Source organism: Schistocerca piceifrons, unplaced genomic scaffold, assembly GCF_021461385.2.
Source record: "Schistocerca piceifrons isolate TAMUIC-IGC-003096 unplaced genomic scaffold, iqSchPice1.1 HiC_scaffold_39, whole genome shotgun sequence".
NCBI classification, from domain to species: Eukaryota; Metazoa; Arthropoda; class Insecta; order Orthoptera; family Acrididae; genus Schistocerca; species Schistocerca piceifrons.
In genome coordinates, this window is record NW_025728614.1 from 25,502 (window position 1) to 51,046 (window position 25,545).

General features: G+C 55.1%; 59 non-coding genes across 59 annotated transcripts; 48 read left to right on the forward strand and 11 right to left on the reverse strand.

The window, feature by feature from the left end:
• Positions 1-260: 260 nt before the first annotated feature.
• Positions 261-331, forward strand: Trnag-gcc. Its single transcript has one exon. It is a non-coding gene; the product is annotated as a tRNA-Gly (tRNA).
• A 381-nt stretch (positions 332-712) lies between these two features.
• On the forward strand, positions 713-785 carry Trnam-cau. Its single transcript has one exon. It is a non-coding gene; the product is annotated as a tRNA-Met (tRNA).
• A 303-nt stretch (positions 786-1,088) lies between these two features.
• Positions 1,089-1,160, forward strand: Trnae-uuc. The gene has a single exon. It is a non-coding gene; the product is annotated as a tRNA-Glu (tRNA).
• Positions 1,161-1,358: 198 nt separating this feature from the next.
• Trnai-aau lies at positions 1,359-1,432 on the forward strand. The gene has a single exon. It is a non-coding gene; the product is annotated as a tRNA-Ile (tRNA).
• Positions 1,433-2,025: 593 nt separating this feature from the next.
• Positions 2,026-2,097, reverse strand: Trnag-ucc. Its single transcript has one exon. It is a non-coding gene; the product is annotated as a tRNA-Gly (tRNA).
• A 352-nt stretch (positions 2,098-2,449) lies between these two features.
• Trnag-gcc lies at positions 2,450-2,520 on the forward strand. The gene has a single exon. It is a non-coding gene; the product is annotated as a tRNA-Gly (tRNA).
• A 381-nt stretch (positions 2,521-2,901) lies between these two features.
• Trnam-cau lies at positions 2,902-2,974 on the forward strand. The gene has a single exon. It is a non-coding gene; the product is annotated as a tRNA-Met (tRNA).
• Positions 2,975-3,277: 303 nt separating this feature from the next.
• On the forward strand, positions 3,278-3,349 carry Trnae-uuc. Its single transcript has one exon. It is a non-coding gene; the product is annotated as a tRNA-Glu (tRNA).
• Positions 3,350-3,547: 198 nt separating this feature from the next.
• Trnai-aau lies at positions 3,548-3,621 on the forward strand. Its single transcript has one exon. It is a non-coding gene; the product is annotated as a tRNA-Ile (tRNA).
• A 593-nt stretch (positions 3,622-4,214) lies between these two features.
• On the reverse strand, positions 4,215-4,286 carry Trnag-ucc. Its single transcript has one exon. It is a non-coding gene; the product is annotated as a tRNA-Gly (tRNA).
• Positions 4,287-4,633: 347 nt separating this feature from the next.
• Positions 4,634-4,704, forward strand: Trnag-gcc. The gene has a single exon. It is a non-coding gene; the product is annotated as a tRNA-Gly (tRNA).
• A 381-nt stretch (positions 4,705-5,085) lies between these two features.
• Trnam-cau lies at positions 5,086-5,158 on the forward strand. The gene has a single exon. It is a non-coding gene; the product is annotated as a tRNA-Met (tRNA).
• Positions 5,159-5,461: 303 nt separating this feature from the next.
• Trnae-uuc lies at positions 5,462-5,533 on the forward strand. The gene has a single exon. It is a non-coding gene; the product is annotated as a tRNA-Glu (tRNA).
• A 198-nt stretch (positions 5,534-5,731) lies between these two features.
• On the forward strand, positions 5,732-5,805 carry Trnai-aau. The gene has a single exon. It is a non-coding gene; the product is annotated as a tRNA-Ile (tRNA).
• Positions 5,806-6,398: 593 nt separating this feature from the next.
• On the reverse strand, positions 6,399-6,470 carry Trnag-ucc. The gene has a single exon. It is a non-coding gene; the product is annotated as a tRNA-Gly (tRNA).
• Positions 6,471-6,822: 352 nt separating this feature from the next.
• Trnag-gcc lies at positions 6,823-6,893 on the forward strand. The gene has a single exon. It is a non-coding gene; the product is annotated as a tRNA-Gly (tRNA).
• A 381-nt stretch (positions 6,894-7,274) lies between these two features.
• On the forward strand, positions 7,275-7,347 carry Trnam-cau. Its single transcript has one exon. It is a non-coding gene; the product is annotated as a tRNA-Met (tRNA).
• A 303-nt stretch (positions 7,348-7,650) lies between these two features.
• On the forward strand, positions 7,651-7,722 carry Trnae-uuc. Its single transcript has one exon. It is a non-coding gene; the product is annotated as a tRNA-Glu (tRNA).
• Positions 7,723-7,920: 198 nt separating this feature from the next.
• On the forward strand, positions 7,921-7,994 carry Trnai-aau. The gene has a single exon. It is a non-coding gene; the product is annotated as a tRNA-Ile (tRNA).
• Positions 7,995-8,587: 593 nt separating this feature from the next.
• Positions 8,588-8,659, reverse strand: Trnag-ucc. The gene has a single exon. It is a non-coding gene; the product is annotated as a tRNA-Gly (tRNA).
• Positions 8,660-9,006: 347 nt separating this feature from the next.
• Trnag-gcc lies at positions 9,007-9,077 on the forward strand. The gene has a single exon. It is a non-coding gene; the product is annotated as a tRNA-Gly (tRNA).
• A 381-nt stretch (positions 9,078-9,458) lies between these two features.
• Positions 9,459-9,531, forward strand: Trnam-cau. The gene has a single exon. It is a non-coding gene; the product is annotated as a tRNA-Met (tRNA).
• Positions 9,532-9,834: 303 nt separating this feature from the next.
• Trnae-uuc lies at positions 9,835-9,906 on the forward strand. Its single transcript has one exon. It is a non-coding gene; the product is annotated as a tRNA-Glu (tRNA).
• A 198-nt stretch (positions 9,907-10,104) lies between these two features.
• On the forward strand, positions 10,105-10,178 carry Trnai-aau. The gene has a single exon. It is a non-coding gene; the product is annotated as a tRNA-Ile (tRNA).
• Positions 10,179-10,771: 593 nt separating this feature from the next.
• Trnag-ucc lies at positions 10,772-10,843 on the reverse strand. The gene has a single exon. It is a non-coding gene; the product is annotated as a tRNA-Gly (tRNA).
• Positions 10,844-11,190: 347 nt separating this feature from the next.
• On the forward strand, positions 11,191-11,261 carry Trnag-gcc. The gene has a single exon. It is a non-coding gene; the product is annotated as a tRNA-Gly (tRNA).
• Positions 11,262-11,642: 381 nt separating this feature from the next.
• On the forward strand, positions 11,643-11,715 carry Trnam-cau. The gene has a single exon. It is a non-coding gene; the product is annotated as a tRNA-Met (tRNA).
• Positions 11,716-12,018: 303 nt separating this feature from the next.
• Trnae-uuc lies at positions 12,019-12,090 on the forward strand. Its single transcript has one exon. It is a non-coding gene; the product is annotated as a tRNA-Glu (tRNA).
• A 198-nt stretch (positions 12,091-12,288) lies between these two features.
• On the forward strand, positions 12,289-12,362 carry Trnai-aau. The gene has a single exon. It is a non-coding gene; the product is annotated as a tRNA-Ile (tRNA).
• A 593-nt stretch (positions 12,363-12,955) lies between these two features.
• On the reverse strand, positions 12,956-13,027 carry Trnag-ucc. Its single transcript has one exon. It is a non-coding gene; the product is annotated as a tRNA-Gly (tRNA).
• Positions 13,028-13,374: 347 nt separating this feature from the next.
• On the forward strand, positions 13,375-13,445 carry Trnag-gcc. The gene has a single exon. It is a non-coding gene; the product is annotated as a tRNA-Gly (tRNA).
• A 381-nt stretch (positions 13,446-13,826) lies between these two features.
• Positions 13,827-13,899, forward strand: Trnam-cau. Its single transcript has one exon. It is a non-coding gene; the product is annotated as a tRNA-Met (tRNA).
• A 303-nt stretch (positions 13,900-14,202) lies between these two features.
• Positions 14,203-14,274, forward strand: Trnae-uuc. Its single transcript has one exon. It is a non-coding gene; the product is annotated as a tRNA-Glu (tRNA).
• A 198-nt stretch (positions 14,275-14,472) lies between these two features.
• On the forward strand, positions 14,473-14,546 carry Trnai-aau. Its single transcript has one exon. It is a non-coding gene; the product is annotated as a tRNA-Ile (tRNA).
• Positions 14,547-15,139: 593 nt separating this feature from the next.
• On the reverse strand, positions 15,140-15,211 carry Trnag-ucc. Its single transcript has one exon. It is a non-coding gene; the product is annotated as a tRNA-Gly (tRNA).
• A 352-nt stretch (positions 15,212-15,563) lies between these two features.
• On the forward strand, positions 15,564-15,634 carry Trnag-gcc. Its single transcript has one exon. It is a non-coding gene; the product is annotated as a tRNA-Gly (tRNA).
• Positions 15,635-16,015: 381 nt separating this feature from the next.
• On the forward strand, positions 16,016-16,088 carry Trnam-cau. Its single transcript has one exon. It is a non-coding gene; the product is annotated as a tRNA-Met (tRNA).
• A 303-nt stretch (positions 16,089-16,391) lies between these two features.
• Positions 16,392-16,463, forward strand: Trnae-uuc. The gene has a single exon. It is a non-coding gene; the product is annotated as a tRNA-Glu (tRNA).
• Positions 16,464-16,661: 198 nt separating this feature from the next.
• Trnai-aau lies at positions 16,662-16,735 on the forward strand. The gene has a single exon. It is a non-coding gene; the product is annotated as a tRNA-Ile (tRNA).
• Positions 16,736-17,328: 593 nt separating this feature from the next.
• Positions 17,329-17,400, reverse strand: Trnag-ucc. The gene has a single exon. It is a non-coding gene; the product is annotated as a tRNA-Gly (tRNA).
• A 347-nt stretch (positions 17,401-17,747) lies between these two features.
• Positions 17,748-17,818, forward strand: Trnag-gcc. The gene has a single exon. It is a non-coding gene; the product is annotated as a tRNA-Gly (tRNA).
• A 381-nt stretch (positions 17,819-18,199) lies between these two features.
• Trnam-cau lies at positions 18,200-18,272 on the forward strand. The gene has a single exon. It is a non-coding gene; the product is annotated as a tRNA-Met (tRNA).
• A 303-nt stretch (positions 18,273-18,575) lies between these two features.
• On the forward strand, positions 18,576-18,647 carry Trnae-uuc. The gene has a single exon. It is a non-coding gene; the product is annotated as a tRNA-Glu (tRNA).
• Positions 18,648-18,845: 198 nt separating this feature from the next.
• Positions 18,846-18,919, forward strand: Trnai-aau. Its single transcript has one exon. It is a non-coding gene; the product is annotated as a tRNA-Ile (tRNA).
• Positions 18,920-19,512: 593 nt separating this feature from the next.
• Trnag-ucc lies at positions 19,513-19,584 on the reverse strand. Its single transcript has one exon. It is a non-coding gene; the product is annotated as a tRNA-Gly (tRNA).
• Positions 19,585-19,931: 347 nt separating this feature from the next.
• Positions 19,932-20,002, forward strand: Trnag-gcc. The gene has a single exon. It is a non-coding gene; the product is annotated as a tRNA-Gly (tRNA).
• A 381-nt stretch (positions 20,003-20,383) lies between these two features.
• Trnam-cau lies at positions 20,384-20,456 on the forward strand. The gene has a single exon. It is a non-coding gene; the product is annotated as a tRNA-Met (tRNA).
• A 303-nt stretch (positions 20,457-20,759) lies between these two features.
• On the forward strand, positions 20,760-20,831 carry Trnae-uuc. Its single transcript has one exon. It is a non-coding gene; the product is annotated as a tRNA-Glu (tRNA).
• A 198-nt stretch (positions 20,832-21,029) lies between these two features.
• Trnai-aau lies at positions 21,030-21,103 on the forward strand. The gene has a single exon. It is a non-coding gene; the product is annotated as a tRNA-Ile (tRNA).
• A 593-nt stretch (positions 21,104-21,696) lies between these two features.
• Positions 21,697-21,768, reverse strand: Trnag-ucc. Its single transcript has one exon. It is a non-coding gene; the product is annotated as a tRNA-Gly (tRNA).
• A 347-nt stretch (positions 21,769-22,115) lies between these two features.
• Trnag-gcc lies at positions 22,116-22,186 on the forward strand. Its single transcript has one exon. It is a non-coding gene; the product is annotated as a tRNA-Gly (tRNA).
• A 381-nt stretch (positions 22,187-22,567) lies between these two features.
• Positions 22,568-22,640, forward strand: Trnam-cau. Its single transcript has one exon. It is a non-coding gene; the product is annotated as a tRNA-Met (tRNA).
• Positions 22,641-22,943: 303 nt separating this feature from the next.
• On the forward strand, positions 22,944-23,015 carry Trnae-uuc. Its single transcript has one exon. It is a non-coding gene; the product is annotated as a tRNA-Glu (tRNA).
• Positions 23,016-23,213: 198 nt separating this feature from the next.
• On the forward strand, positions 23,214-23,287 carry Trnai-aau. Its single transcript has one exon. It is a non-coding gene; the product is annotated as a tRNA-Ile (tRNA).
• A 593-nt stretch (positions 23,288-23,880) lies between these two features.
• Positions 23,881-23,952, reverse strand: Trnag-ucc. The gene has a single exon. It is a non-coding gene; the product is annotated as a tRNA-Gly (tRNA).
• Positions 23,953-24,299: 347 nt separating this feature from the next.
• Positions 24,300-24,370, forward strand: Trnag-gcc. The gene has a single exon. It is a non-coding gene; the product is annotated as a tRNA-Gly (tRNA).
• Positions 24,371-24,751: 381 nt separating this feature from the next.
• On the forward strand, positions 24,752-24,824 carry Trnam-cau. The gene has a single exon. It is a non-coding gene; the product is annotated as a tRNA-Met (tRNA).
• A 303-nt stretch (positions 24,825-25,127) lies between these two features.
• On the forward strand, positions 25,128-25,199 carry Trnae-uuc. Its single transcript has one exon. It is a non-coding gene; the product is annotated as a tRNA-Glu (tRNA).
• Positions 25,200-25,397: 198 nt separating this feature from the next.
• Trnai-aau lies at positions 25,398-25,471 on the forward strand. Its single transcript has one exon. It is a non-coding gene; the product is annotated as a tRNA-Ile (tRNA).
• The last annotated feature ends 74 nt before the right edge of the window (positions 25,472-25,545 follow it).

Sequence of the window (25,545 nt, forward strand, 5' to 3'; positions counted from 1 at the left end):
AGGCAGGCTAGGGGAGCACATCCAGACGCATTCGGACAGCGTATCCGCGCACATTTCGCATCCTTTGGCAAGAGTTGGGCGCCGGCAACGCAAGAGTACGCAGAGGACCGCGTTCTGGCGGCATTTTTAAGCAGAGCAGTGCAGTGCAGGATTCAGCGTCTGCAGCATCTTTTCCACAGAATGCTACGGCGCTTGACGGCAGTCCCACTTTCCCTTGAGACATCTGCTCGGCAAGCAGCGTCAAGTTACCGCTGGCCCGAGCATCGGTGGTTCAGTGGTAGAATGCTCGCCTGCCACGCGGGCGGCCCGGGTTCGATTCCCGGCCGATGCATCATTTTGCTTTTCCCGCGATAATGCTGCCGCGTGGCTTGAGCGCTTGAGATGCACGATCCACAAGAATGTGTAGCTGGATTTCCCTTGAGAAGGACCGAGAACGCAGCACTCGCGGGTCCCCACTAGGACGCTCGCATCATGTTCTACAGACTAGCGTCGGCCTGGCCTCACAAGTTGCTGGGTCCGGGTGCCTCCGAGGCACTGAACTTCAACGACAAGGAGTGCTGCCTATCGTTGCAACAGCTGCAGCAGCACCGCAATCAACTGGGCCGGCAGTGCACGTGTAGCAACAGAACACGTTATCCAGGAAGTACAGTGTCTCTACGTCTAATATTGGGTAAGGTGTTTACCCAGTTTCCAGGACAAGCGGTGCACCCGTGCCTCGGTAGCGCAGTAGGCAGCGCGTAAGTCTCATAATCTTAAGGTCGTGAGTTCGATCCTCACCCGGGGCATTTAATTTTCTGTGACATGGTGGTGCTGTTGCTAGGGCGCCAACGTATTTCTTGTTTGTTATCCACAGCGTTTCAACGCTTCAGCGGGAAAATGTTTACTTCCTGTTATTGCTACTTACAGCTTCCCTTTTCCTCTTCTCCCAGCAGAGCATGAAGCCAAAAGCATTGCTCTGCGACGTTTGAGGTGCGCGCCTTGCCAGTCAGTATGTGCACAGATGCTCGCAAAGAGAGGGGGGCGCCGACGCGGCACTCGACACGAAATGCGACAAGCGACCGTACGAACGGTCGAACGAAACGGCCACATCCGGTGTGGTCTAGTGGCTAGGATACCTGGCTTTCACCCAGGAGGCCCGGGTTCGATTCCCGGTACCGGAACGGAATTTTTTCCACACGAATCGTGACAAGTTTGAGCTGTCCGAGCGGCCGTTTCCCGTCCTGCTCGCAATATAGCTACTGTTTCGTGACCGTCAGCAGAATATAGACTAGGGAAGCAGACACACGACGACCATAGAAATGGTGTGCGGCTTCATGCCACCTGTTTCCAGCGTAGGGCTGAGCAACTGCATCTGCCGAGGCCCGTTAGCTCAGTTGGTTAGAGCGTCGTGCTAATAACGCGAAGGTCGTGGGTTCGATCCCCCCACGGGCCACTACTCTTTTCCTACTACGAAAAGGCGGCGCCGATTTCAGCTGGCGAGTGTGGTGACCAAAAGATCATCACCCTGCGTGGAAGTTGATAGAGGATCCGAACCCGACTCGTCGGGGAGCGCTACAGCATTCACTCGGCAATGGCCATAATATCTTGAATACACTGGTTCTCAACCGATAAAGAGAAAATGAAAGAAAATGTCCGATTGCCGATGCGTAACAACTTTGGCCCTTGTCAGTACTTGGGCGGGTGAGCGCATGGGAACACAGGGCGCTATTGGCACTTTTACTTCCTATTTTTGTTTCTCCTTTCTTTTCGGAGCTACAGCCCGATTCGGTCAGGGAGACGCCACCGTGAAATGAAGGGGGCGTGCTGTGTGTCCATCGCCTCGCCTCTCCTTACCTCTCTCAGTCGTTTCTCGTGCTTGTCGTTTTGATATAGGCCGATTTGAGAGCGTCAGCTCTCGCGTCAGCCGAGCAAAGTCGAGACAAGTCGAGACACACTAAGGGCTGGTATGCAGCGAGTAAGAGGGCGAAAAAACAATAATTTAAGAGCGCGTGGCAAAAGTACTCATACGCGAAATTAAAAGCCTGCTGCGGTGGCCGGGAATCGAACCCGGATCAACTGCTTGGAACGCAACTATGCTGACCATTACACCACCACCGCACAAGCGAGCGCCGCGCATCCGCGCTGTGTCGGCTTCCCGCCAGTCGGCAGCGGCCGAAGGTGATCGTACCTGGCAGGCGCATTTCGAGGCAGGCTAGGGGAGCACATCCAGACGCATTCGGACAGCGTATCCGCGCACATTTCGCATCCTTTGGCAAGAGTTGGGCGCCGGCAACGCAAGAGTACGCAGAGGACCGCGTTCTGGCGGCATTTTTAAGCAGAGCAGTGCAGTGCAGTGCAGGATTCAGCGTCTGCAGCATCTTTTCCACAGAATGCTACGGCGCTTGACGGCAGTCCCACTTTCCCTTGAGACATCTGCTCGGCAAGCAGCGTCAAGTTACCGCTGGCCCGAGCATCGGTGGTTCAGTGGTAGAATGCTCGCCTGCCACGCGGGCGGCCCGGGTTCGATTCCCGGCCGATGCATCATTTTGCTTTTCCCGCGATAATGCTGCCGCGTGGCTTGAGCGCTTGAGATGCACGATCCACAAGAATGTGTAGCTGGATTTCCCTTGAGAAGGACCGAGAACGCAGCACTCGCGGGTCCCCACTAGGACGCTCGCATCATGTTCTACAGACTAGCGTCGGCCTGGCCTCACAAGTTGCTGGGTCCGGGTGCCTCCGAGGCACTGAACTTCAACGACAAGGAGTGCTGCCTATCGTTGCAACAGCTGCAGCAGCACCGCAATCAACTGGGCCGGCAGTGCACGTGTAGCAACAGAACACGTTATCCAGGAAGTACAGTGTCTCTACGTCTAATATTGGGTAAGGTGTTTACCCAGTTTCCAGGACAAGCGGTGCACCCGTGCCTCGGTAGCGCAGTAGGCAGCGCGTAAGTCTCATAATCTTAAGGTCGTGAGTTCGATCCTCACCCGGGGCATTTAATTTTCTGTGACATGGTGGTGCTGTTGCTAGGGCGCCAACGTATTTCTTGTTTGTTATCCACAGCGTTTCAACGCTTCAGCGGGAAAATGTTTACTTCCTGTTATTGCTACTTACAGCTTCCCTTTTCCTCTTCTCCCAGCAGAGCATGAAGCCAAAAGCATTGCTCTGCGACGTTTGAGGTGCGCGCCTTGCCAGTCAGTATGTGCACAGATGCTCGCAAAGAGAGGGGGGCGCCGACGCGGCACTCGACACGAAATGCGACAAGCGACCGTACGAACGGTCGAACGAAACGGCCACATCCGGTGTGGTCTAGTGGCTAGGATACCTGGCTTTCACCCAGGAGGCCCGGGTTCGATTCCCGGTACCGGAACGGAATTTTTTCCACACGAATCGTGACAAGTTTGAGCTGTCCGAGCGGCCGTTTCCCGTCCTGCTCGCAATATAGCTACTGTTTCGTGACCGTCAGCAGAATATAGACTAGGGAAGCAGACACACGACGACCATAGAAATGGTGTGCGGCTTCATGCCACCTGTTTCCAGCGTAGGGCTGAGCAACTGCATCTGCCGAGGCCCGTTAGCTCAGTTGGTTAGAGCGTCGTGCTAATAACGCGAAGGTCGTGGGTTCGATCCCCCCACGGGCCACTACTCTTTTCCTACTACGAAAAGGCGGCGCCGATTTCAGCTGGCGAGTGTGGTGACCAAAAGATCATCACCCTGCGTGGAAGTTGATAGAGGATCCGAACCCGACTCGTCGGGGAGCGCTACAGCATTCACTCGGCAATGGCCATAATATCTTGAATACACTGGTTCTCAACCGATAAAGAGAAAATGAAAGAAAATGTCCGATTGCCGATGCGTAACAACTTTGGCCCTTGTCAGTACTTGGGCGGGTGAGCGCATGGGAACACAGGGCGCTATTGGCACTTTTACTTCCTATTTTTGTTTCTCCTTTCTTTTCGGAGCTACAGCCCGATTCGGTCAGGGAGACGCCACCGTGAAATGAAGGGGGCGTGCTGTGTGTCCATCGCCTCGCCTCTCCTTACCTCTCTCAGTCGTTTCTCGTGCTTGTCGTTTTGATATAGGCCGATTTGAGAGCGTCAGCTCTCGCGTCAGCCGAGCAAAGTCGAGACAAGTCGAGACACACTAAGGGCTGGTATGCAGCGAGTAAGAGGGCGAAAAAACAATAATTTAAGAGCGCGTGGCAAAAGTACTCATACGCGAAATTAAAAGCCTGCTGCGGTGGCCGGGAATCGAACCCGGATCAACTGCTTGGAACGCAACTATGCTGACCATTACACCACCACCGCACAAGCGAGCGCCGCGCGTCCGCGCTGTGTCGGCTTCCCGCCAGTCGGCAGCGGCCGAAGGTGATCGTACCTGGCAGGCGCATTTCGAGGCAGGCTAGGGGAGCACATCCAGACGCATTCGGACAGCGTATCCGCGCACATTTCGCATCCTTTGGCAAGAGTTGGGCGCCGGCAACGCAAGAGTACGCAGAGGACCGCGTTCTGGCGGCATTTTTAAGCAGAGCAGTGCAGTGCAGGATTCAGCGTCTGCAGCATCTTTTCCACAGAATGCTACGGCGCTTGACGGCAGTCCCACTTTCCCTTGAGACATCTGCTCGGCAAGCAGCGTCAAGTTACCGCTGGCCCGAGCATCGGTGGTTCAGTGGTAGAATGCTCGCCTGCCACGCGGGCGGCCCGGGTTCGATTCCCGGCCGATGCATCATTTTGCTTTTCCCGCGATAATGCTGCCGCGTGGCTTGAGCGCTTGAGATGCACGATCCACAAGAATGTGTAGCTGGATTTCCCTTGAGAAGGACCGAGAACGCAGCACTCGCGGGTCCCCACTAGGACGCTCGCATCATGTTCTACAGACTAGCGTCGGCCTGGCCTCACAAGTTGCTGGGTCCGGGTGCCTCCGAGGCACTGAACTTCAACGACAAGGAGTGCTGCCTATCGTTGCAACAGCTGCAGCAGCACCGCAATCAACTGGGCCGGCAGTGCACGTGTAGCAACAGAACACGTTATCCAGGAAGTACAGTGTCTCTACGTCTAATATTGGGTAAGGTGTTTACCCAGTTTCCAGGACAAGCGGTGCACCCGTGCCTCGGTAGCGCAGTAGGCAGCGCGTAAGTCTCATAATCTTAAGGTCGTGAGTTCGATCCTCACCCGGGGCATTTAATTTTCTGTGACATGGTGGTGCTGTTGCTAGGGCGCCAACGTATTTCTTGTTTGTTATCCACAGCGTTTCAACGCTTCAGCGGGAAAATGTTTACTTCCTGTTATTGCTACTTACAGCTTCCCTTTTCCTCTTCTCCCAGCAGAGCATGAAGCCAAAAGCATTGCTCTGCGACGTTTGAGGTGCGCGCCTTGCCAGTCAGTATGTGCACAGATGCTCGCAAAGAGAGGGGGGCGCCGACGCGGCACTCGACACGAAATGCGACAAGCGACCGTACGAACGGTCGAACGAAACGGCCACATCCGGTGTGGTCTAGTGGCTAGGATACCTGGCTTTCACCCAGGAGGCCCGGGTTCGATTCCCGGTACCGGAACGGAATTTTTTCCACACGAATCGTGACAAGTTTGAGCTGTCCGAGCGGCCGTTTCCCGTCCTGCTCGCAATATAGCTACTGTTTCGTGACCGTCAGCAGAATATAGACTAGGGAAGCAGACACACGACGACCATAGAAATGGTGTGCGGCTTCATGCCACCTGTTTCCAGCGTAGGGCTGAGCAACTGCATCTGCCGAGGCCCGTTAGCTCAGTTGGTTAGAGCGTCGTGCTAATAACGCGAAGGTCGTGGGTTCGATCCCCCCACGGGCCACTACTCTTTTCCTACTACGAAAAGGCGGCGCCGATTTCAGCTGGCGAGTGTGGTGACCAAAAGATCATCACCCTGCGTGGAAGTTGATAGAGGATCCGAACCCGACTCGTCGGGGAGCGCTACAGCATTCACTCGGCAATGGCCATAATATCTTGAATACACTGGTTCTCAACCGATAAAGAGAAAATGAAAGAAAATGTCCGATTGCCGATGCGTAACAACTTTGGCCCTTGTCAGTACTTGGGCGGGTGAGCGCATGGGAACACAGGGCGCTATTGGCACTTTTACTTCCTATTTTTGTTTCTCCTTTCTTTTCGGAGCTACAGCCCGATTCGGTCAGGGAGACGCCACCGTGAAATGAAGGGGGCGTGCTGTGTGTCCATCGCCTCGCCTCTCCTTACCTCTCTCAGTCGTTTCTCGTGCTTGTCGTTTTGATATAGGCCGATTTGAGAGCGTCAGCTCTCGCGTCAGCCGAGCAAAGTCGAGACAAGTCGAGACACACTAAGGGCTGGTATGCAGCGAGTAAGAGGGCGAAAAAACAATAATTTAAGAGCGCGTGGCAAAAGTACTCATACGCGAAATTAAAAGCCTGCTGCGGTGGCCGGGAATCGAACCCGGATCAACTGCTTGGAACGCAACTATGCTGACCATTACACCACCACCGCACAAGCGAGCGCCGCGCATCCGCGCTGTGTCGGCTTCCCGCCAGTCGGCAGCGGCCGAAGGTGATCGTACCTGGCAGGCGCATTTCGAGGCAGGCTAGGGGAGCACATCCAGACGCATTCGGACAGCGTATCCGCGCACATTTCGCATCCTTTGGCAAGAGTTGGGCGCCGGCAACGCAAGAGTACGCAGAGGACCGCGTTCTGGCGGCATTTTTAAGCAGAGCAGTGCAGTGCAGTGCAGGATTCAGCGTCTGCAGCATCTTTTCCACAGAATGCTACGGCGCTTGACGGCAGTCCCACTTTCCCTTGAGACATCTGCTCGGCAAGCAGCGTCAAGTTACCGCTGGCCCGAGCATCGGTGGTTCAGTGGTAGAATGCTCGCCTGCCACGCGGGCGGCCCGGGTTCGATTCCCGGCCGATGCATCATTTTGCTTTTCCCGCGATAATGCTGCCGCGTGGCTTGAGCGCTTGAGATGCACGATCCACAAGAATGTGTAGCTGGATTTCCCTTGAGAAGGACCGAGAACGCAGCACTCGCGGGTCCCCACTAGGACGCTCGCATCATGTTCTACAGACTAGCGTCGGCCTGGCCTCACAAGTTGCTGGGTCCGGGTGCCTCCGAGGCACTGAACTTCAACGACAAGGAGTGCTGCCTATCGTTGCAACAGCTGCAGCAGCACCGCAATCAACTGGGCCGGCAGTGCACGTGTAGCAACAGAACACGTTATCCAGGAAGTACAGTGTCTCTACGTCTAATATTGGGTAAGGTGTTTACCCAGTTTCCAGGACAAGCGGTGCACCCGTGCCTCGGTAGCGCAGTAGGCAGCGCGTAAGTCTCATAATCTTAAGGTCGTGAGTTCGATCCTCACCCGGGGCATTTAATTTTCTGTGACATGGTGGTGCTGTTGCTAGGGCGCCAACGTATTTCTTGTTTGTTATCCACAGCGTTTCAACGCTTCAGCGGGAAAATGTTTACTTCCTGTTATTGCTACTTACAGCTTCCCTTTTCCTCTTCTCCCAGCAGAGCATGAAGCCAAAAGCATTGCTCTGCGACGTTTGAGGTGCGCGCCTTGCCAGTCAGTATGTGCACAGATGCTCGCAAAGAGAGGGGGGCGCCGACGCGGCACTCGACACGAAATGCGACAAGCGACCGTACGAACGGTCGAACGAAACGGCCACATCCGGTGTGGTCTAGTGGCTAGGATACCTGGCTTTCACCCAGGAGGCCCGGGTTCGATTCCCGGTACCGGAACGGAATTTTTTCCACACGAATCGTGACAAGTTTGAGCTGTCCGAGCGGCCGTTTCCCGTCCTGCTCGCAATATAGCTACTGTTTCGTGACCGTCAGCAGAATATAGACTAGGGAAGCAGACACACGACGACCATAGAAATGGTGTGCGGCTTCATGCCACCTGTTTCCAGCGTAGGGCTGAGCAACTGCATCTGCCGAGGCCCGTTAGCTCAGTTGGTTAGAGCGTCGTGCTAATAACGCGAAGGTCGTGGGTTCGATCCCCCCACGGGCCACTACTCTTTTCCTACTACGAAAAGGCGGCGCCGATTTCAGCTGGCGAGTGTGGTGACCAAAAGATCATCACCCTGCGTGGAAGTTGATAGAGGATCCGAACCCGACTCGTCGGGGAGCGCTACAGCATTCACTCGGCAATGGCCATAATATCTTGAATACACTGGTTCTCAACCGATAAAGAGAAAATGAAAGAAAATGTCCGATTGCCGATGCGTAACAACTTTGGCCCTTGTCAGTACTTGGGCGGGTGAGCGCATGGGAACACAGGGCGCTATTGGCACTTTTACTTCCTATTTTTGTTTCTCCTTTCTTTTCGGAGCTACAGCCCGATTCGGTCAGGGAGACGCCACCGTGAAATGAAGGGGGCGTGCTGTGTGTCCATCGCCTCGCCTCTCCTTACCTCTCTCAGTCGTTTCTCGTGCTTGTCGTTTTGATATAGGCCGATTTGAGAGCGTCAGCTCTCGCGTCAGCCGAGCAAAGTCGAGACAAGTCGAGACACACTAAGGGCTGGTATGCAGCGAGTAAGAGGGCGAAAAAACAATAATTTAAGAGCGCGTGGCAAAAGTACTCATACGCGAAATTAAAAGCCTGCTGCGGTGGCCGGGAATCGAACCCGGATCAACTGCTTGGAACGCAACTATGCTGACCATTACACCACCACCGCACAAGCGAGCGCCGCGCGTCCGCGCTGTGTCGGCTTCCCGCCAGTCGGCAGCGGCCGAAGGTGATCGTACCTGGCAGGCGCATTTCGAGGCAGGCTAGGGGAGCACATCCAGACGCATTCGGACAGCGTATCCGCGCACATTTCGCATCCTTTGGCAAGAGTTGGGCGCCGGCAACGCAAGAGTACGCAGAGGACCGCGTTCTGGCGGCATTTTTAAGCAGAGCAGTGCAGTGCAGGATTCAGCGTCTGCAGCATCTTTTCCACAGAATGCTACGGCGCTTGACGGCAGTCCCACTTTCCCTTGAGACATCTGCTCGGCAAGCAGCGTCAAGTTACCGCTGGCCCGAGCATCGGTGGTTCAGTGGTAGAATGCTCGCCTGCCACGCGGGCGGCCCGGGTTCGATTCCCGGCCGATGCATCATTTTGCTTTTCCCGCGATAATGCTGCCGCGTGGCTTGAGCGCTTGAGATGCACGATCCACAAGAATGTGTAGCTGGATTTCCCTTGAGAAGGACCGAGAACGCAGCACTCGCGGGTCCCCACTAGGACGCTCGCATCATGTTCTACAGACTAGCGTCGGCCTGGCCTCACAAGTTGCTGGGTCCGGGTGCCTCCGAGGCACTGAACTTCAACGACAAGGAGTGCTGCCTATCGTTGCAACAGCTGCAGCAGCACCGCAATCAACTGGGCCGGCAGTGCACGTGTAGCAACAGAACACGTTATCCAGGAAGTACAGTGTCTCTACGTCTAATATTGGGTAAGGTGTTTACCCAGTTTCCAGGACAAGCGGTGCACCCGTGCCTCGGTAGCGCAGTAGGCAGCGCGTAAGTCTCATAATCTTAAGGTCGTGAGTTCGATCCTCACCCGGGGCATTTAATTTTCTGTGACATGGTGGTGCTGTTGCTAGGGCGCCAACGTATTTCTTGTTTGTTATCCACAGCGTTTCAACGCTTCAGCGGGAAAATGTTTACTTCCTGTTATTGCTACTTACAGCTTCCCTTTTCCTCTTCTCCCAGCAGAGCATGAAGCCAAAAGCATTGCTCTGCGACGTTTGAGGTGCGCGCCTTGCCAGTCAGTATGTGCACAGATGCTCGCAAAGAGAGGGGGGCGCCGACGCGGCACTCGACACGAAATGCGACAAGCGACCGTACGAACGGTCGAACGAAACGGCCACATCCGGTGTGGTCTAGTGGCTAGGATACCTGGCTTTCACCCAGGAGGCCCGGGTTCGATTCCCGGTACCGGAACGGAATTTTTTCCACACGAATCGTGACAAGTTTGAGCTGTCCGAGCGGCCGTTTCCCGTCCTGCTCGCAATATAGCTACTGTTTCGTGACCGTCAGCAGAATATAGACTAGGGAAGCAGACACACGACGACCATAGAAATGGTGTGCGGCTTCATGCCACCTGTTTCCAGCGTAGGGCTGAGCAACTGCATCTGCCGAGGCCCGTTAGCTCAGTTGGTTAGAGCGTCGTGCTAATAACGCGAAGGTCGTGGGTTCGATCCCCCCACGGGCCACTACTCTTTTCCTACTACGAAAAGGCGGCGCCGATTTCAGCTGGCGAGTGTGGTGACCAAAAGATCATCACCCTGCGTGGAAGTTGATAGAGGATCCGAACCCGACTCGTCGGGGAGCGCTACAGCATTCACTCGGCAATGGCCATAATATCTTGAATACACTGGTTCTCAACCGATAAAGAGAAAATGAAAGAAAATGTCCGATTGCCGATGCGTAACAACTTTGGCCTTTGTCAGTACTTGGGCGGGTGAGCGCATGGGAACACAGGGCGCTATTGGCACTTTTACTTCCTATTTTTGTTTCTCCTTTCTTTTCGGAGCTACAGCCCGATTCGGTCAGGGAGACGCCACCGTGAAATGAAGGGGGCGTGCTGTGTGTCCATCGCCTCGCCTCTCCTTACCTCTCTCAGTCGTTTCTCGTGCTTGTCGTTTTGATATAGGCCGATTTGAGAGCGTCAGCTCTCGCGTCAGCCGAGCAAAGTCGAGACAAGTCGAGACACACTAAGGGCTGGTATGCAGCGAGTAAGAGGGCGAAAAAACAATAATTTAAGAGCGCGTGGCAAAAGTACTCATACGCGAAATTAAAAGCCTGCTGCGGTGGCCGGGAATCGAACCCGGATCAACTGCTTGGAACGCAACTATGCTGACCATTACACCACCACCGCACAAGCGAGCGCCGCGCGTCCGCGCTGTGTCGGCTTCCCGCCAGTCGGCAGCGGCCGAAGGTGATCGTACCTGGCAGGCGCATTTCGAGGCAGGCTAGGGGAGCACATCCAGACGCATTCGGACAGCGTATCCGCGCACATTTCGCATCCTTTGGCAAGAGTTGGGCGCCGGCAACGCAAGAGTACGCAGAGGACCGCGTTCTGGCGGCATTTTTAAGCAGAGCAGTGCAGTGCAGGATTCAGCGTCTGCAGCATCTTTTCCACAGAATGCTACGGCGCTTGACGGCAGTCCCACTTTCCCTTGAGACATCTGCTCGGCAAGCAGCGTCAAGTTATCGCTGGCCCGAGCATCGGTGGTTCAGTGGTAGAATGCTCGCCTGCCACGCGGGCGGCCCGGGTTCGATTCCCGGCCGATGCATCATTTTGCTTTTCCCGCGATAATGCTGCCGCGTGGCTTGAGCGCTTGAGATGCACGATCCACAAGAATGTGTAGCTGGATTTCCCTTGAGAAGGACCGAGAACGCAGCACTCGCGGGTCCCCACTAGGACGCTCGCATCATGTTCTACAGACTAGCGTCGGCCTGGCCTCACAAGTTGCTGGGTCCGGGTGCCTCCGAGGCACTGAACTTCAACGACAAGGAGTGCTGCCTATCGTTGCAACAGCTGCAGCAGCACCGCAATCAACTGGGCCGGCAGTGCACGTGTAGCAACAGAACACGTTATCCAGGAAGTACAGTGTCTCTACGTCTAATATTGGGTAAGGTGTTTACCCAGTTTCCAGGACAAGCGGTGCACCCGTGCCTCGGTAGCGCAGTAGGCAGCGCGTAAGTCTCATAATCTTAAGGTCGTGAGTTCGATCCTCACCCGGGGCATTTAATTTTCTGTGACATGGTGGTGCTGTTGCTAGGGCGCCAACGTATTTCTTGTTTGTTATCCACAGCGTTTCAACGCTTCAGCGGGAAAATGTTTACTTCCTGTTATTGCTACTTACAGCTTCCCTTTTCCTCTTCTCCCAGCAGAGCATGAAGCCAAAAGCATTGCTCTGCGACGTTTGAGGTGCGCGCCTTGCCAGTCAGTATGTGCACAGATGCTCGCAAAGAGAGGGGGGCGCCGACGCGGCACTCGACACGAAATGCGACAAGCGACCGTACGAACGGTCGAACGAAACGGCCACATCCGGTGTGGTCTAGTGGCTAGGATACCTGGCTTTCACCCAGGAGGCCCGGGTTCGATTCCCGGTACCGGAACGGAATTTTTTCCACACGAATCGTGACAAGTTTGAGCTGTCCGAGCGGCCGTTTCCCGTCCTGCTCGCAATATAGCTACTGTTTCGTGACCGTCAGCAGAATATAGACTAGGGAAGCAGACACACGACGACCATAGAAATGGTGTGCGGCTTCATGCCACCTGTTTCCAGCGTAGGGCTGAGCAACTGCATCTGCCGAGGCCCGTTAGCTCAGTTGGTTAGAGCGTCGTGCTAATAACGCGAAGGTCGTGGGTTCGATCCCCCCACGGGCCACTACTCTTTTCCTACTACGAAAAGGCGGCGCCGATTTCAGCTGGCGAGTGTGGTGACCAAAAGATCATCACCCTGCGTGGAAGTTGATAGAGGATCCGAACCCGACTCGTCGGGGAGCGCTACAGCATTCACTCGGCAATGGCCATAATATCTTGAATACACTGGTTCTCAACCGATAAAGAGAAAATGAAAGAAAATGTCCGATTGCCGATGCGTAACAACTTTGGCCCTTGTCAGTACTTGGGCGGGTGAGCGCATGGGAACACAGGGCGCTATTGGCACTTTTACTTCCTATTTTTGTTTCTCCTTTCTTTTCGGAGCTACAGCCCGATTCGGTCAGGGAGACGCCACCGTGAAATGAAGGGGGCGTGCTGTGTGTCCATCGCCTCGCCTCTCCTTACCTCTCTCAGTCGTTTCTCGTGCTTGTCGTTTTGATATAGGCCGATTTGAGAGCGTCAGCTCTCGCGTCAGCCGAGCAAAGTCGAGACAAGTCGAGACACACTAAGGGCTGGTATGCAGCGAGTAAGAGGGCGAAAAAACAATAATTTAAGAGCGCGTGGCAAAAGTACTCATACGCGAAATTAAAAGCCTGCTGCGGTGGCCGGGAATCGAACCCGGATCAACTGCTTGGAACGCAACTATGCTGACCATTACACCACCACCGCACAAGCGAGCGCCGCGCGTCCGCGCTGTGTCGGCTTCCCGCCAGTCGGCAGCGGCCGAAGGTGATCGTACCTGGCAGGCGCATTTCGAGGCAGGCTAGGGGAGCACATCCAGACGCATTCGGACAGCGTATCCGCGCACATTTCGCATCCTTTGGCAAGAGTTGGGCGCCGGCAACGCAAGAGTACGCAGAGGACCGCGTTCTGGCGGCATTTTTAAGCAGAGCAGTGCAGTGCAGGATTCAGCGTCTGCAGCATCTTTTCCACAGAATGCTACGGCGCTTGACGGCAGTCCCACTTTCCCTTGAGACATCTGCTCGGCAAGCAGCGTCAAGTTACCGCTGGCCCGAGCATCGGTGGTTCAGTGGTAGAATGCTCGCCTGCCACGCGGGCGGCCCGGGTTCGATTCCCGGCCGATGCATCATTTTGCTTTTCCCGCGATAATGCTGCCGCGTGGCTTGAGCGCTTGAGATGCACGATCCACAAGAATGTGTAGCTGGATTTCCCTTGAGAAGGACCGAGAACGCAGCACTCGCGGGTCCCCACTAGGACGCTCGCATCATGTTCTACAGACTAGCGTCGGCCTGGCCTCACAAGTTGCTGGGTCCGGGTGCCTCCGAGGCACTGAACTTCAACGACAAGGAGTGCTGCCTATCGTTGCAACAGCTGCAGCAGCACCGCAATCAACTGGGCCGGCAGTGCACGTGTAGCAACAGAACACGTTATCCAGGAAGTACAGTGTCTCTACGTCTAATATTGGGTAAGGTGTTTACCCAGTTTCCAGGACAAGCGGTGCACCCGTGCCTCGGTAGCGCAGTAGGCAGCGCGTAAGTCTCATAATCTTAAGGTCGTGAGTTCGATCCTCACCCGGGGCATTTAATTTTCTGTGACATGGTGGTGCTGTTGCTAGGGCGCCAACGTATTTCTTGTTTGTTATCCACAGCGTTTCAACGCTTCAGCGGGAAAATGTTTACTTCCTGTTATTGCTACTTACAGCTTCCCTTTTCCTCTTCTCCCAGCAGAGCATGAAGCCAAAAGCATTGCTCTGCGACGTTTGAGGTGCGCGCCTTGCCAGTCAGTATGTGCACAGATGCTCGCAAAGAGAGGGGGGCGCCGACGCGGCACTCGACACGAAATGCGACAAGCGACCGTACGAACGGTCGAACGAAACGGCCACATCCGGTGTGGTCTAGTGGCTAGGATACCTGGCTTTCACCCAGGAGGCCCGGGTTCGATTCCCGGTACCGGAACGGAATTTTTTCCACACGAATCGTGACAAGTTTGAGCTGTCCGAGCGGCCGTTTCCCGTCCTGCTCGCAATATAGCTACTGTTTCGTGACCGTCAGCAGAATATAGACTAGGGAAGCAGACACACGACGACCATAGAAATGGTGTGCGGCTTCATGCCACCTGTTTCCAGCGTAGGGCTGAGCAACTGCATCTGCCGAGGCCCGTTAGCTCAGTTGGTTAGAGCGTCGTGCTAATAACGCGAAGGTCGTGGGTTCGATCCCCCCACGGGCCACTACTCTTTTCCTACTACGAAAAGGCGGCGCCGATTTCAGCTGGCGAGTGTGGTGACCAAAAGATCATCACCCTGCGTGGAAGTTGATAGAGGATCCGAACCCGACTCGTCGGGGAGCGCTACAGCATTCACTCGGCAATGGCCATAATATCTTGAATACACTGGTTCTCAACCGATAAAGAGAAAATGAAAGAAAATGTCCGATTGCCGATGCGTAACAACTTTGGCCCTTGTCAGTACTTGGGCGGGTGAGCGCATGGGAACACAGGGCGCTATTGGCACTTTTACTTCCTATTTTTGTTTCTCCTTTCTTTTCGGAGCTACAGCCCGATTCGGTCAGGGAGACGCCACCGTGAAATGAAGGGGGCGTGCTGTGTGTCCATCGCCTCGCCTCTCCTTACCTCTCTCAGTCGTTTCTCGTGCTTGTCGTTTTGATATAGGCCGATTTGAGAGCGTCAGCTCTCGCGTCAGCCGAGCAAAGTCGAGACAAGTCGAGACACACTAAGGGCTGGTATGCAGCGAGTAAGAGGGCGAAAAAACAATAATTTAAGAGCGCGTGGCAAAAGTACTCATACGCGAAATTAAAAGCCTGCTGCGGTGGCCGGGAATCGAACCCGGATCAACTGCTTGGAACGCAACTATGCTGACCATTACACCACCACCGCACAAGCGAGCGCCGCGCGTCCGCGCTGTGTCGGCTTCCCGCCAGTCGGCAGCGGCCGAAGGTGATCGTACCTGGCAGGCGCATTTCGAGGCAGGCTAGGGGAGCACATCCAGACGCATTCGGACAGCGTATCCGCGCACATTTCGCATCCTTTGGCAAGAGTTGGGCGCCGGCAACGCAAGAGTACGCAGAGGACCGCGTTCTGGCGGCATTTTTAAGCAGAGCAGTGCAGTGCAGTGCAGGATTCAGCGTCTGCAGCATCTTTTCCACAGAATGCTACGGCGCTTGACGGCAGTCCCACTTTCCCTTGAGACATCTGCTCGGCAAGCAGCGTCAAGTTACCGCTGGCCCGAGCATCGGTGGTTCAGTGGTAGAATGCTCGCCTGCCACGCGGGCGGCCCGGGTTCGATTCCCGGCCGATGCATCATTTTGCTTTTCCCGCGATAATGCTGCCGCGTGGCTTGAGCGCTTGAGATGCACGATCCACAAGAATGTGTAGCTGGATTTCCCTTGAGAAGGACCGAGAACGCAGCACTCGCGGGTCCCCACTAGGACGCTCGCATCATGTTCTACAGACTAGCGTCGGCCTGGCCTCACAAGTTGCTGGGTCCGGGTGCCTCCGAGGCACTGAACTTCAACGACAAGGAGTGCTGCCTATCGTTGCAACAGCTGCAGCAGCACCGCAATCAACTGGGCCGGCAGTGCACGTGTAGCAACAGAACACGTTATCCAGGAAGTACAGTGTCTCTACGTCTAATATTGGGTAAGGTGTTTACCCAGTTTCCAGGACAAGCGGTGCACCCGTGCCTCGGTAGCGCAGTAGGCAGCGCGTAAGTCTCATAATCTTAAGGTCGTGAGTTCGATCCTCACCCGGGGCATTTAATTTTCTGTGACATGGTGGTGCTGTTGCTAGGGCGCCAACGTATTTCTTGTTTGTTATCCACAGCGTTTCAACGCTTCAGCGGGAAAATGTTTACTTCCTGTTATTGCTACTTACAGCTTCCCTTTTCCTCTTCTCCCAGCAGAGCATGAAGCCAAAAGCATTGCTCTGCGACGTTTGAGGTGCGCGCCTTGCCAGTCAGTATGTGCACAGATGCTCGCAAAGAGAGGGGGGCGCCGACGCGGCACTCGACACGAAATGCGACAAGCGACCGTACGAACGGTCGAACGAAACGGCCACATCCGGTGTGGTCTAGTGGCTAGGATACCTGGCTTTCACCCAGGAGGCCCGGGTTCGATTCCCGGTACCGGAACGGAATTTTTTCCACACGAATCGTGACAAGTTTGAGCTGTCCGAGCGGCCGTTTCCCGTCCTGCTCGCAATATAGCTACTGTTTCGTGACCGTCAGCAGAATATAGACTAGGGAAGCAGACACACGACGACCATAGAAATGGTGTGCGGCTTCATGCCACCTGTTTCCAGCGTAGGGCTGAGCAACTGCATCTGCCGAGGCCCGTTAGCTCAGTTGGTTAGAGCGTCGTGCTAATAACGCGAAGGTCGTGGGTTCGATCCCCCCACGGGCCACTACTCTTTTCCTACTACGAAAAGGCGGCGCCGATTTCAGCTGGCGAGTGTGGTGACCAAAAGATCATCACCCTGCGTGGAAGTTGATAGAGGATCCGAACCCGACTCGTCGGGGAGCGCTACAGCATTCACTCGGCAATGGCCATAATATCTTGAATACACTGGTTCTCAACCGATAAAGAGAAAATGAAAGAAAATGTCCGATTGCCGATGCGTAACAACTTTGGCCTTTGTCAGTACTTGGGCGGGTGAGCGCATGGGAACACAGGGCGCTATTGGCACTTTTACTTCCTATTTTTGTTTCTCCTTTCTTTTCGGAGCTACAGCCCGATTCGGTCAGGGAGACGCCACCGTGAAATGAAGGGGGCGTGCTGTGTGTCCATCGCCTCGCCTCTCCTTACCTCTCTCAGTCGTTTCTCGTGCTTGTCGTTTTGATATAGGCCGATTTGAGAGCGTCAGCTCTCGCGTCAGCCGAGCAAAGTCGAGACAAGTCGAGACACACTAAGGGCTGGTATGCAGCGAGTAAGAGGGCGAAAAAACAATAATTTAAGAGCGCGTGGCAAAAGTACTCATACGCGAAATTAAAAGCCTGCTGCGGTGGCCGGGAATCGAACCCGGATCAACTGCTTGGAACGCAACTATGCTGACCATTACACCACCACCGCACAAGCGAGCGCCGCGCGTCCGCGCTGTGTCGGCTTCCCGCCAGTCGGCAGCGGCCGAAGGTGATCGTACCTGGCAGGCGCATTTCGAGGCAGGCTAGGGGAGCACATCCAGACGCATTCGGACAGCGTATCCGCGCACATTTCGCATCCTTTGGCAAGAGTTGGGCGCCGGCAACGCAAGAGTACGCAGAGGACCGCGTTCTGGCGGCATTTTTAAGCAGAGCAGTGCAGTGCAGGATTCAGCGTCTGCAGCATCTTTTCCACAGAATGCTACGGCGCTTGACGGCAGTCCCACTTTCCCTTGAGACATCTGCTCGGCAAGCAGCGTCAAGTTACCGCTGGCCCGAGCATCGGTGGTTCAGTGGTAGAATGCTCGCCTGCCACGCGGGCGGCCCGGGTTCGATTCCCGGCCGATGCATCATTTTGCTTTTCCCGCGATAATGCTGCCGCGTGGCTTGAGCGCTTGAGATGCACGATCCACAAGAATGTGTAGCTGGATTTCCCTTGAGAAGGACCGAGAACGCAGCACTCGCGGGTCCCCACTAGGACGCTCGCATCATGTTCTACAGACTAGCGTCGGCCTGGCCTCACAAGTTGCTGGGTCCGGGTGCCTCCGAGGCACTGAACTTCAACGACAAGGAGTGCTGCCTATCGTTGCAACAGCTGCAGCAGCACCGCAATCAACTGGGCCGGCAGTGCACGTGTAGCAACAGAACACGTTATCCAGGAAGTACAGTGTCTCTACGTCTAATATTGGGTAAGGTGTTTACCCAGTTTCCAGGACAAGCGGTGCACCCGTGCCTCGGTAGCGCAGTAGGCAGCGCGTAAGTCTCATAATCTTAAGGTCGTGAGTTCGATCCTCACCCGGGGCATTTAATTTTCTGTGACATGGTGGTGCTGTTGCTAGGGCGCCAACGTATTTCTTGTTTGTTATCCACAGCGTTTCAACGCTTCAGCGGGAAAATGTTTACTTCCTGTTATTGCTACTTACAGCTTCCCTTTTCCTCTTCTCCCAGCAGAGCATGAAGCCAAAAGCATTGCTCTGCGACGTTTGAGGTGCGCGCCTTGCCAGTCAGTATGTGCACAGATGCTCGCAAAGAGAGGGGGGCGCCGACGCGGCACTCGACACGAAATGCGACAAGCGACCGTACGAACGGTCGAACGAAACGGCCACATCCGGTGTGGTCTAGTGGCTAGGATACCTGGCTTTCACCCAGGAGGCCCGGGTTCGATTCCCGGTACCGGAACGGAATTTTTTCCACACGAATCGTGACAAGTTTGAGCTGTCCGAGCGGCCGTTTCCCGTCCTGCTCGCAATATAGCTACTGTTTCGTGACCGTCAGCAGAATATAGACTAGGGAAGCAGACACACGACGACCATAGAAATGGTGTGCGGCTTCATGCCACCTGTTTCCAGCGTAGGGCTGAGCAACTGCATCTGCCGAGGCCCGTTAGCTCAGTTGGTTAGAGCGTCGTGCTAATAACGCGAAGGTCGTGGGTTCGATCCCCCCACGGGCCACTACTCTTTTCCTACTACGAAAAGGCGGCGCCGATTTCAGCTGGCGAGTGTGGTGACCAAAAGATCATCACCCTGCGTGGAAGTTGATAGAGGATCCGAACCCGACTCGTCGGGGAGCGCTACAGCATTCACTCGGCAATGGCCATAATATCTTGAATACACTGGTTCTCAACCGATAAAGAGAAAATGAAAGAAAATGTCCGATTGCCGATGCGTAACAACTTTGGCCCTTGTCAGTACTTGGGCGGGTGAGCGCATGGGAACACAGGGCGCTATTGGCACTTTTACTTCCTATTTTTGTTTCTCCTTTCTTTTCGGAGCTACAGCCCGATTCGGTCAGGGAGACGCCACCGTGAAATGAAGGGGGCGTGCTGTGTGTCCATCGCCTCGCCTCTCCTTACCTCTCTCAGTCGTTTCTCGTGCTTGTCGTTTTGATATAGGCCGATTTGAGAGCGTCAGCTCTCGCGTCAGCCGAGCAAAGTCGAGACAAGTCGAGACACACTAAGGGCTGGTATGCAGCGAGTAAGAGGGCGAAAAAACAATAATTTAAGAGCGCGTGGCAAAAGTACTCATACGCGAAATTAAAAGCCTGCTGCGGTGGCCGGGAATCGAACCCGGATCAACTGCTTGGAACGCAACTATGCTGACCATTACACCACCACCGCACAAGCGAGCGCCGCGCGTCCGCGCTGTGTCGGCTTCCCGCCAGTCGGCAGCGGCCGAAGGTGATCGTACCTGGCAGGCGCATTTCGAGGCAGGCTAGGGGAGCACATCCAGACGCATTCGGACAGCGTATCCGCGCACATTTCGCATCCTTTGGCAAGAGTTGGGCGCCGGCAACGCAAGAGTACGCAGAGGACCGCGTTCTGGCGGCATTTTTAAGCAGAGCAGTGCAGTGCAGGATTCAGCGTCTGCAGCATCTTTTCCACAGAATGCTACGGCGCTTGACGGCAGTCCCACTTTCCCTTGAGACATCTGCTCGGCAAGCAGCGTCAAGTTACCGCTGGCCCGAGCATCGGTGGTTCAGTGGTAGAATGCTCGCCTGCCACGCGGGCGGCCCGGGTTCGATTCCCGGCCGATGCATCATTTTGCTTTTCCCGCGATAATGCTGCCGCGTGGCTTGAGCGCTTGAGATGCACGATCCACAAGAATGTGTAGCTGGATTTCCCTTGAGAAGGACCGAGAACGCAGCACTCGCGGGTCCCCACTAGGACGCTCGCATCATGTTCTACAGACTAGCGTCGGCCTGGCCTCACAAGTTGCTGGGTCCGGGTGCCTCCGAGGCACTGAACTTCAACGACAAGGAGTGCTGCCTATCGTTGCAACAGCTGCAGCAGCACCGCAATCAACTGGGCCGGCAGTGCACGTGTAGCAACAGAACACGTTATCCAGGAAGTACAGTGTCTCTACGTCTAATATTGGGTAAGGTGTTTACCCAGTTTCCAGGACAAGCGGTGCACCCGTGCCTCGGTAGCGCAGTAGGCAGCGCGTAAGTCTCATAATCTTAAGGTCGTGAGTTCGATCCTCACCCGGGGCATTTAATTTTCTGTGACATGGTGGTGCTGTTGCTAGGGCGCCAACGTATTTCTTGTTTGTTATCCACAGCGTTTCAACGCTTCAGCGGGAAAATGTTTACTTCCTGTTATTGCTACTTACAGCTTCCCTTTTCCTCTTCTCCCAGCAGAGCATGAAGCCAAAAGCATTGCTCTGCGACGTTTGAGGTGCGCGCCTTGCCAGTCAGTATGTGCACAGATGCTCGCAAAGAGAGGGGGGCGCCGACGCGGCACTCGACACGAAATGCGACAAGCGACCGTACGAACGGTCGAACGAAACGGCCACATCCGGTGTGGTCTAGTGGCTAGGATACCTGGCTTTCACCCAGGAGGCCCGGGTTCGATTCCCGGTACCGGAACGGAATTTTTTCCACACGAATCGTGACAAGTTTGAGCTGTCCGAGCGGCCGTTTCCCGTCCTGCTCGCAATATAGCTACTGTTTCGTGACCGTCAGCAGAATATAGACTAGGGAAGCAGACACACGACGACCATAGAAATGGTGTGCGGCTTCATGCCACCTGTTTCCAGCGTAGGGCTGAGCAACTGCATCTGCCGAGGCCCGTTAGCTCAGTTGGTTAGAGCGTCGTGCTAATAACGCGAAGGTCGTGGGTTCGATCCCCCCACGGGCCACTACTCTTTTCCTACTACGAAAAGGCGGCGCCGATTTCAGCTGGCGAGTGTGGTGACCAAAAGATCATCACCCTGCGTGGAAGTTGATAGAGGATCCGAACCCGACTCGTCGGGGAGCGCTACAGCATTCACTCGGCAATGGCCATAATATCTTGAATACACTGGTTCTCAACCGATAAAGAGAAAATGAAAGAAAATGTCCGATTGCCGATGCGTAACAACTTTGGCCCTTGTCAGTACTTGGGCGGGTGAGCGCATGGGAACACAGGGCGCTATTGGCACTTTTACTTCCTATTTTTGTTTCTCCTTTCTTTTCGGAGCTACAGCCCGATTCGGTCAGGGAGACGCCACCGTGAAATGAAGGGGGCGTGCTGTGTGTCCATCGCCTCGCCTCTCCTTACCTCTCTCAGTCGTTTCTCGTGCTTGTCGTTTTGATATAGGCCGATTTGAGAGCGTCAGCTCTCGCGTCAGCCGAGCAAAGTCGAGACAAGTCGAGACACACTAAGGGCTGGTATGCAGCGAGTAAGAGGGCGAAAAAACAATAATTTAAGAGCGCGTGGCAAAAGTACTCATACGCGAAATTAAAAGCCTGCTGCGGTGGCCGGGAATCGAACCCGGATCAACTGCTTGGAACGCAACTATGCTGACCATTACACCACCACCGCACAAGCGAGCGCCGCGCGTCCGCGCTGTGTCGGCTTCCCGCCAGTCGGCAGCGGCCGAAGGTGATCGTACCTGGCAGGCGCATTTCGAGGCAGGCTAGGGGAGCACATCCAGACGCATTCGGACAGCGTATCCGCGCACATTTCGCATCCTTTGGCAAGAGTTGGGCGCCGGCAACGCAAGAGTACGCAGAGGACCGCGTTCTGGCGGCATTTTTAAGCAGAGCAGTGCAGTGCAGGATTCAGCGTCTGCAGCATCTTTTCCACAGAATGCTACGGCGCTTGACGGCAGTCCCACTTTCCCTTGAGACATCTGCTCGGCAAGCAGCGTCAAGTTACCGCTGGCCCGAGCATCGGTGGTTCAGTGGTAGAATGCTCGCCTGCCACGCGGGCGGCCCGGGTTCGATTCCCGGCCGATGCATCATTTTGCTTTTCCCGCGATAATGCTGCCGCGTGGCTTGAGCGCTTGAGATGCACGATCCACAAGAATGTGTAGCTGGATTTCCCTTGAGAAGGACCGAGAACGCAGCACTCGCGGGTCCCCACTAGGACGCTCGCATCATGTTCTACAGACTAGCGTCGGCCTGGCCTCACAAGTTGCTGGGTCCGGGTGCCTCCGAGGCACTGAACTTCAACGACAAGGAGTGCTGCCTATCGTTGCAACAGCTGCAGCAGCACCGCAATCAACTGGGCCGGCAGTGCACGTGTAGCAACAGAACACGTTATCCAGGAAGTACAGTGTCTCTACGTCTAATATTGGGTAAGGTGTTTACCCAGTTTCCAGGACAAGCGGTGCACCCGTGCCTCGGTAGCGCAGTAGGCAGCGCGTAAGTCTCATAATCTTAAGGTCGTGAGTTCGATCCTCACCCGGGGCATTTAATTTTCTGTGACATGGTGGTGCTGTTGCTAGGGCGCCAACGTATTTCTTGTTTGTTATCCACAGCGTTTCAACGCTTCAGCGGGAAAATGTTTACTTCCTGTTATTGCTACTTACAGCTTCCCTTTTCCTCTTCTCCCAGCAGAGCATGAAGCCAAAAGCATTGCTCTGCGACGTTTGAGGTGCGCGCCTTGCCAGTCAGTATGTGCACAGATGCTCGCAAAGAGAGGGGGGCGCCGACGCGGCACTCGACACGAAATGCGACAAGCGACCGTACGAACGGTCGAACGAAACGGCCACATCCGGTGTGGTCTAGTGGCTAGGATACCTGGCTTTCACCCAGGAGGCCCGGGTTCGATTCCCGGTACCGGAACGGAATTTTTTCCACACGAATCGTGACAAGTTTGAGCTGTCCGAGCGGCCGTTTCCCGTCCTGCTCGCAATATAGCTACTGTTTCGTGACCGTCAGCAGAATATAGACTAGGGAAGCAGACACACGACGACCATAGAAATGGTGTGCGGCTTCATGCCACCTGTTTCCAGCGTAGGGCTGAGCAACTGCATCTGCCGAGGCCCGTTAGCTCAGTTGGTTAGAGCGTCGTGCTAATAACGCGAAGGTCGTGGGTTCGATCCCCCCACGGGCCACTACTCTTTTCCTACTACGAAAAGGCGGCGCCGATTTCAGCTGGCGAGTGTGGTGACCAAAAGATCATCACCCTGCGTGGAAGTTGATAGAGGATCCGAACCCGACTCGTCGGGGAGCGCTACAGCATTCACTCGGCAATGGCCATAATATCTTGAATACACTGGTTCTCAACCGATAAAGAGAAAATGAAAGAAAATGTCCGATTGCCGATGCGTAACAACTTTGGCCTTTGTCAGTACTTGGGCGGGTGAGCGCATGGGAACACAGGGCGCTATTGGCACTTTTACTTCCTATTTTTGTTTCTCCTTTCTTTTCGGAGCTACAGCCCGATTCGGTCAGGGAGACGCCACCGTGAAATGAAGGGGGCGTGCTGTGTGTCCATCGCCTCGCCTCTCCTTACCTCTCTCAGTCGTTTCTCGTGCTTGTCGTTTTGATATAGGCCGATTTGAGAGCGTCAGCTCTCGCGTCAGCCGAGCAAAGTCGAGACAAGTCGAGACACACTAAGGGCTGGTATGCAGCGAGTAAGAGGGCGAAAAAACAATAATTTAAGAGCGCGTGGCAAAAGTACTCATACGCGAAATTAAAAGCCTGCTGCGGTGGCCGGGAATCGAACCCGGATCAACTGCTTGGAACGCAACTATGCTGACCATTACACCACCACCGCACAAGCGAGCGCCGCGCGTCCGCGCTGTGTCGGCTTCCCGCCAGTCGGCAGCGGCCGAAGGTGATCGTACCTGGCAGGCGCATTTCGAGGCAGGCTAGGGGAGCACATCCAGACGCATTCGGACAGCGTATCCGCGCACATTTCGCATCCTTTGGCAAGAGTTGGGCGCCGGCAACGCAAGAGTACGCAGAGGACCGCGTTCTGGCGGCATTTTTAAGCAGAGCAGTGCAGTGCAGGATTCAGCGTCTGCAGCATCTTTTCCACAGAATGCTACGGCGCTTGACGGCAGTCCCACTTTCCCTTGAGACATCTGCTCGGCAAGCAGCGTCAAGTTACCGCTGGCCCGAGCATCGGTGGTTCAGTGGTAGAATGCTCGCCTGCCACGCGGGCGGCCCGGGTTCGATTCCCGGCCGATGCATCATTTTGCTTTTCCCGCGATAATGCTGCCGCGTGGCTTGAGCGCTTGAGATGCACGATCCACAAGAATGTGTAGCTGGATTTCCCTTGAGAAGGACCGAGAACGCAGCACTCGCGGGTCCCCACTAGGACGCTCGCATCATGTTCTACAGACTAGCGTCGGCCTGGCCTCACAAGTTGCTGGGTCCGGGTGCCTCCGAGGCACTGAACTTCAACGACAAGGAGTGCTGCCTATCGTTGCAACAGCTGCAGCAGCACCGCAATCAACTGGGCCGGCAGTGCACGTGTAGCAACAGAACACGTTATCCAGGAAGTACAGTGTCTCTACGTCTAATATTGGGTAAGGTGTTTACCCAGTTTCCAGGACAAGCGGTGCACCCGTGCCTCGGTAGCGCAGTAGGCAGCGCGTAAGTCTCATAATCTTAAGGTCGTGAGTTCGATCCTCACCCGGGGCATTTAATTTTCTGTGACATGGTGGTGCTGTTGCTAGGGCGCCAACGTATTTCTTGTTTGTTATCCACAGCGTTTCAACGCTTCAGCGGGAAAATGTTTACTTCCTGTTATTGCTACTTACAGCTTCCCTTTTCCTCTTCTCCCAGCAGAGCATGAAGCCAAAAGCATTGCTCTGCGACGTTTGAGGTGCGCGCCTTGCCAGTCAGTATGTGCACAGATGCTCGCAAAGAGAGGGGGGCGCCGACGCGGCACTCGACACGAAATGCGACAAGCGACCGTACGAACGGTCGAACGAAACGGCCACATCCGGTGTGGTCTAGTGGCTAGGATACCTGGCTTTCACCCAGGAGGCCCGGGTTCGATTCCCGGTACCGGAACGGAATTTTTTCCACACGAATCGTGACAAGTTTGAGCTGTCCGAGCGGCCGTTTCCCGTCCTGCTCGCAATATAGCTACTGTTTCGTGACCGTCAGCAGAATATAGACTAGGGAAGCAGACACACGACGACCATAGAAATGGTGTGCGGCTTCATGCCACCTGTTTCCAGCGTAGGGCTGAGCAACTGCATCTGCCGAGGCCCGTTAGCTCAGTTGGTTAGAGCGTCGTGCTAATAACGCGAAGGTCGTGGGTTCGATCCCCCCACGGGCCACTACTCTTTTCCTACTACGAAAAGGCGGCGCCGATTTCAGCTGGCGAGTGTGGTGACCAAAAGATCATCACCCT